Source organism: Petaurus breviceps, unplaced genomic scaffold (genome assembly GCF_028583685.1).
Source record: "Petaurus breviceps papuanus isolate PSGF00001 unplaced genomic scaffold, PetGlider_PUasm1.0 103, whole genome shotgun sequence".
NCBI classification, from domain to species: Eukaryota; Metazoa; Chordata; class Mammalia; order Diprotodontia; family Petauridae; genus Petaurus; species Petaurus breviceps.
This window is the reverse complement of record NW_027185588.1, coordinates 3,816,268-3,823,604: the sequence shown is the minus strand read 5'-3', so window position 1 is coordinate 3,823,604 and position 7,337 is coordinate 3,816,268. Positions and strand designations below refer to the sequence as shown.

Below are 7,337 nucleotides of genomic sequence, written 5' to 3'. Positions count from 1 at the left end.
ATCTTATTTTTTAGGGTCATCTCCATTATAAAAGTTGCTCCATTCCCATCTCTTTTGTATGAGATGATTTTCTCCATTTTACCTCTCCTTCACCAATCTTATTTTTTAGGGTCATCTCCATTATAAAAGTTGCTCCATTCCCATCTCTTTTGTATGAGATGATTTTCTCCATTTTACCTCTCCTTAACCAATCTTATTTTTTAGGGTCATCTCATCATAATAAACTCAAACCCAAGTCCTCTATTTACATGTGCTCTTTCTGACTACCTAATAAAGACATTTTTAATCGTTACAAACATCATTTTCCCATTTGAGACTGCAAAGTTTAACTTTATTAAGTTCATTATGATTGGTCTTTCATGTTTACCTTATGTTTCTCACAATTCTTGTAGGTGAAAGTCAAAATTTGTATTCAATTCTAATCTTTTCCCCAAGAATAGCTGAAAGTCCTTCAACTCATTAAATATCCATTTTTCCCTTGCAGAATAACAACCAGCTTTGCTGAGTAAGTTATTTTTGGTTGCAGACCCAGTTCTTTTTCTCCTTGGAATATCATATTTTCTACTCTTTGGTCTTTTAATACAGAAGTTGCTAAATTATGTGTTATGCTAACTGTAATTCCACAATATTTGAATTGTTTTTTTTCCTAGTTGCTTGTAATATTTTCTCCTTGACCTGGAAACTTTGAAACTTAGATATAATGTTCTTGTAAGTTTTCATTTTGGGATATCTTTCAAGTGGTGATAGGTGAATTTTTTCAACTTCTATTTTACCCTCCAGTTCTAAAACTCCAAGGCAACTTTCTTTAATAATTTCTTAAAATATAATATCCAGACTTTTTTTATCATGACTTTCAGGTAGTCTATAACAATTCTTATATTATTGATATGTTTTCCTGGTCCATTGTTTTTCCAATAAAATATTTTACATTTTCTTCTATTTTTTTATTCTTTTGATTTTGCATTATTATTTTCTGATGTCTTATAAAGTCATTAGCTTCCACTTGCCCAATTCTAATTTTTTTTAATTTGTGGAATAAAAAAAGTATTTCCATAACACAGTATAATTTTTTTTAAAAGATGCTTACATGAAATTGTAACTCTATTATATACAATATGCTATTCCTTTTAAATTTATAATAAAATTCTCAGGATTGTTGGGTGTGTTGAGGAAAAACTAGTTCCTCCAGTGTGAGGGCTGCTGAGCCCTTTTCAGTGTTGTTTTCCACCTTTAGGGTCCACCTGATCCACCCAACTCTCATCTGAGGCTCCAAGAAGCTGTGGCAATCGAAACATAAAAGAAAAAGTTACAAAAACTTCTGCAAAGATGATTCCACTCACCATTGGTATATGGAATGTGCACACACTTACAGACAGCACAAAGTCCAGTAGACCTGAAAGACAAACAATTCTTCTTGCTAAAGAACTCAGCAGGTATCACATCCAAATAGCAGCCCTGGATGAAAGAAGGCTGACAAATGATGGCCAGCTCACTGAAGTCAAAGCTAGATATATGTTTTTCTGGAGTGACTGCAATGAAGGGGAATGCTGTGAAGCTGGTGTAGGTGTTGCAATCAAAAGTAATCCAGTCAACAAGCTTGTATGCCTACCAAAAGGAGTGAATGAAAAACTCATGACAGTTTATTGCCACTTGCAGGAAAATGCCATGCCACTATTATCAGTGCCTATGCTCCCACCATGATGAACCCTGGTGAGGTCAAAGAAAAATTTTATGAAGATATGGAGACCTTTATCATTGATGTGCCAAAAGTGGACAAGCTTATAATTCTGGGAGACTTTAATGTTAGAGTAGGCTCAGACTACCAGACATGGCAGGGAGTCCTTGGGAGAAATGGAGTTGGAATCAGCAACAGCAATTGTCACTTACTATTGAAAACTTGTTCATCTCATGACCTTCTTGTCATCAACACTGTCTTCTGTCTAGGTCAAAATGATAAAACTTTTTGTATGCACCCTCACAGCAAACCTTGGCATTTAATAGACTATGTGATTGTAAGGAGAAGAGACAAAATGAGAGAGTAACAAAGGCAATATGTGGTGCAGAGTGCTAGACTGATCATAGACTTGTTCTCTCCAAGCTAAATAGTTGCATTCAACAAAAGTGATGGCCCCGAGGCAAAATGACTAACAGAAGAATTAATGTCAACAAATTAGAGCTCTTCTCTGAGCAGGAAGTTTGTTGCCAACTTGGAAGGCAAGCTGAACCAACACACAGTTGGCAACAGTAGAAAAGAAAAAGAGTGGGTAGCTTTCAAAGATTTGGTACATATCACTGCATTTGTTCATCTGGTTCAGAACACTCACAAACATCAAGACTGGTTTGACAAAAATGATTGGGAAATTCAGAAGCTGCTAAATGAAAAATAAGAACTCCACAGGGTTTACCAGAAGGATAGTCCATTCATTTCCAAGAAAGCAGCATTTAATTCCATAAAAAATAAAGTATAGTGAATCTTAGAGAGATACAGGATTCTTGGCTCAGTAAAATGGCAGGTGAAATTCCGTTTTATGCTGATAGTAACAATCCAAAGCACTTTTATGATGCCCTGAAGGTTATTTATGGGTCAAAGAACTTTGGTGCATCTCAGCTATTCAGTGTTGATGGAACCACAGTAATGAGAGTAATGGGCTGAACATTTCCATAGTGTTCTCAACAGACCATCATCAATCAATGCTAATGCCTTGACCATTTACCTCAAGTTGAAGTAAATCCCTTGCTAGCTGAACCAGAAGTGGTTTTGAATGCCATTAGTCTCCTTTGGTGTGGCAAAGCACCTGGTTCTGATTCTATTCCAGCTAAGATTAACAAGGTGCTGGGATGTGGGTGGAGGGGAGGGATCCATTGCTCATACAAAAACTGACTGAAATTTTCCAGGACATATGGCAAGAGGAGGTTATCCCCCAGGAGTTCAAGGATGCCTCCATTGTCCATCTCTATAAAGGTAAAGGAAATAATTTATCCTGTGACAATCACAGGGAGTTTCTCTCTTAGTTATTGCTTGCCAGAGTCAATAAGCTGATCCTTCACCTGGAAGATGGTCATCTACCTGAGAGCCAGTATGGCTTCAGAAAGGGCCAAGGAATGGTTAGTATGGTGTCTGCTACCCAACCATTCCAGGAGAAATGCCAAGGCCTTTGATATAGTCAGTCATGAGGGCTTAGGGAAAAAATATGTCAAAATTTGGTTACCAGGAGTTCATCAGCATTTTATGTCAATTTCATGATGGTATGCTTGCCCAGATTCTGGATAATGGACAATGCTTTTGTGCTTTCCCAGTCACCAATGGAGTGAAATAAGGCTGTGTGCTTGTTCCTATGCTTTTCAGCATGATGTTTTCAGTTATGTTATCAAATGCCTTCAATAAGGATAAATATGGTATCATGATCAGCTACTATGCTGATGGCAAATCCTTCAGTTTGAAAAGGCCACAAACCAAGACCAAAGTGGAACTTTGATGAGCTTGCCACATTAGTCAAATGCCAAACATATGCTTTCCTAAAAGGCTATTTTGTGGAGACCTCACACAGGGCAAGTGCCCACACAATGCCCAGAAGAGGTGGTACAAGGACACTCTCAAGGTCTCTCTTAAGAACTTTAGAATTGATTGTGTGATATGGGGGACACTGGCACAGGACTCCTCAGCATGGTATGCCCTAATCAGAGAAGGTGCTATGCTCTATGAGCAAAGCAGAACTGAAGTAGCTCAAAAGAAGTAGGAGATGCACAAATTTAGAGAATCCACCCCAAATGCTCACATGAACTATTTGTGCCTGACCTGTAGTAGAGCATTATGAGCTCATATTGATCTGATCAGTCACAGTTAGACACACTATAATGTGACTTTACACAGTGGTGCCATTTTGGCCCTCTTCAAGAAAAAAGGACAACCGTACATTTTTTTCTTTTTTTACTTCCCTCCCCCCTGCCCTAGAGATGGTTACCATTAGACACATTCACACACATATGGATGGATGGATGGATGGATGGATGGATGGATGGATGGATGGATGGATGGAAAATTATTCTATACATACTTCTATTTTTCAGTTCTTTCTCTGGATGAAGATAGCCTCTTCCTTCATTTGTACTTTGTAGTTAATTTGGGTATTCATAATAATCAAAATGACTTATTAACTCAAAGTTGTCCTTAAAATAATATTGCTGTTACTGTATACAACATTCTCTTGGTCCAATTCTAATTTTTAAGGAATTATTTTCTTCAGTAAGTTTTTGGACCTCTTTTTCCCAATGTTCATAAATTTCTTTAGTTACTCATTTTTTTCCCAATTTTTCCTTTACCTTTCTTATTTGATTTTTAAAATCCTTTTTAAGCTCTTCCAAGAATGCTTTGGGGGCTTGTGACCATCTTACATTTTTCTTTGAAGCTTTACAAGTAGTTATTTTGACTTCATTGCCTTCTTCTGAGTTTGAACGCTGATCTTTTCTCTCACCAACTACCTATGGTCAAGCTTTTTTTTTCTGTTGTTTACTCATTTTAACAGTCTCTTTCTTGACTCTTAACTTTATGTTAGGGTCAGGTTCTGTTCCCAGAGTGTCCAGGATGATGTCTCAGGCTTTGTGTTTTTCGTGTTGTTGTTTTCAAAATTCTCTCAGGAGGTCTTTGATTTTTTTTTTGTTCTTCCAATGTTCTATGATCCAAGGCCAGGTGTTGTCACTACTCTTTTGGCTTTTGCCTTGGATTATGAGTTACTTCAAATACTCTTTTCCACCCCTGAACCATGACCAGGACCCCACACACTGCTGCTACCACAAATGCTCTAATTATGAGTCCCATAAATGCACCACTGGACTCTAATGGCAAACATCAGTTTACACCTCTGCTCTGGAACCAAAACCAGGGACTCTACTCTCCTTTGAGTGACGACAATCAATCTATAAATGCTGTATGTGCCTCAACTGGCCCCCATGGAGGCTAAGGGGGAATTTTAGGGATCAGTGCACAGTGGTGGTGACTGACAGAGAATTAGGTTTGGATCAAAACCTAATTTTTAGGGGTTCAGCATCATGGGGTATGACCAGGTATGAGGATGTTCATTATTGAATATGTGTAAAGTGAATTTTTACACACACCACTAGCAGGGCCTTACCCCTCTGCTACCACAATCACCAGCATAAAACTCACTCCTCCTTGCCCTTAGTCAAAGCCTGGGACCATGTCTGGTCAACACACCTGGGCCTACATCCAGTGTTAGCAGAAGGACCTTGCAATCTTCCCCTATCAGTCTCCAGACACACACACATACACAACATACGCGCACAATCAGTGGGGCAAAAGTTCCCAAAGCTGCTGTCACACAGCTGCCTCCTTGGCTTGCTATTTGCTGACAACTCCCCCACCTCAACCAATGAGCCAAGGCGAATGAGTGAAAGTACAACCAGTACTGGGAAAGAGTGGTCAGAGAGGCCATGTGATCAGTGGAGAGCCAGGTTTCAGTATAGCCCTAAGGCTTTCCATTCACTGACCACTGACCACCTGTTTTATAGGGGCAACAAACAAAGAAGGCATACTGCCAGCAATAGCCTCACAAGTTTACATCACCCCATCCCTGTATCTCACTGCCCAGTCACAGTGGATGATTATATTATTTATAATTATATAATGCTGTGCAAGCATGGTGGAGATGTTTTGAGCCATAGTTATGGGAACTCGTATCTAATACCTGGGAACAAGAGATTGTTGTGGCTATGAATCCTGGGAAACTGAACTCTAAGAAATAATAACAAAAATTCATTTTACACACACTAAAATTCATTTTACTTACAAGCCCGAAGATTGATTAAGTGTGAGGGGCAAAAATTTAGGAGAAAGAGAAGAGTTTGTTGCCTTTGAAGTAGATATCACAGAGATCATAATGAAAAGGGTGGGTAGGTTTTAATTGGAACTTTGGAGTGGGAGGGTTGAGGGGGATGGTAATAAGTAATCTGGTGGTGAGTGATAGAGAATTAGGTTTGGATAAAAACCTACAGGGGTTCAGCATCACAGGGTATGACCAGGTATGAGGATGTTCATTACTGAGTAGAATGCACCATTTTTCTTTTCAGAAGAGACTAGAGATTGGGCTAGAGACAAGTGCAGCATGAGATGGAGGGCACACAGTCCAATAGTTAGAGGGAAAGATATGCTTTACAAATCCTGTTCCTTCCAAACACTGGAATTTAGGCAGGAGACAGCACAGCAAGACATGGAAGGCTTGCAGCCAAAGAAAGTTTGTTTCTTGTTACACTAGAAGCACTCTACATCACAGCTGAAATCAATCTGACAGCAGGAGGTGGAAGTTGCCTTGTACTGGCACGGATGGAACTTGTTACTCTAGCCTCTGCCAGTCTTCCCTCAGCAGGGACATGCAGCAGGAGATTGGAGGATTTCAGTCAAAGGAAGGTCTTGCTCCTCTTCTCACAAAAGACTGAAGATCACCTCAGGGTCAAGGCTGCACCCACCCAAGGATTCTGGGCAGAGTATGTCAGAAAACTTCAGGCTCTCCAAATTTATTCCACAAAAAAAGACCGAACATCACCTCACAGTGAATATAAAGCAGCAGAAATAAACAGGAGTCAGGGTAAAGCAGTTGTCCTCCTAAGAGAACTTGAGGGGACCTCAGGAAATGCTCAGCCTCCAGGGGTGAAAGTAAAGTGCAAACAGGCTAACTCCACCAAATCAACAAGCAAAAATCCTGGTGGCAGCTGGGGTAGGAGATAGCCTCAGCCTCAAGAACTTTCACCTCACAAATAGTGTGGCAGTCAGATGGCTATGTAGGAAAAGATTGAAGGACCTTCCACTGTCAAAGAATGCCAGGCATAGCTGTAGTGACCAGACACATCCTGTGTTGCAGCTGAAGGGGAGAAGGTGCTAGCATACCTGGTGAGTGCAGTAGCAGAGGAGTGAAGATCCTGCTGCCTGTGGGTGCTCACAGAAAAGTAGAGTCCCTGGTTTCAGTTCCAGGGCAGAGAAGACAGGTAAAGATTGCAGCCATCGGAGCATTTGTGGGACAGTGTGACTGGGAGCCCTAGCCATGGCTTAGGAGTAAAGAGGAATGTTCAATACTGGGTCCCAGGAGAGAGCTCAGAAAATAACAGTAAAAAGAACCTGAGGCCTGGGGCACCATTCCCTATATCTGGGGACTAAAATCTTATTACAATAACAAGCTGCTAAAAATAAAATAAAACAAAATTAAAATGAGTAAGCAAAGGAGAAAGAATCCAAGCATAGATAGTTACTATGGGGATAAATAAGGTCTGGGTTTATATTCAGGAAGATAGTGAAGCTTAAAAAAAAAGTCACTCCTTTTTCAATGAGA

General features: G+C 39.8%; 1 long non-coding RNA gene across 1 annotated transcript in view; it reads right to left on the bottom strand.

Moving 5' to 3' along the window:
* LOC138169248 (uncharacterized) overlaps positions 1 to 1,839 on the bottom strand; it is a 28,381-nt gene extending 26,542 nt beyond the window's left edge. Inside the window, exon 1 of the long non-coding RNA XR_011170312.1 lies at positions 1,341 to 1,839. This is a non-coding gene — a long non-coding RNA (uncharacterized lncRNA). The remainder of the gene's footprint in view (positions 1 to 1,340) is intronic.
* Between the last annotated feature and the right edge of the window lie 5,498 nt (positions 1,840 to 7,337).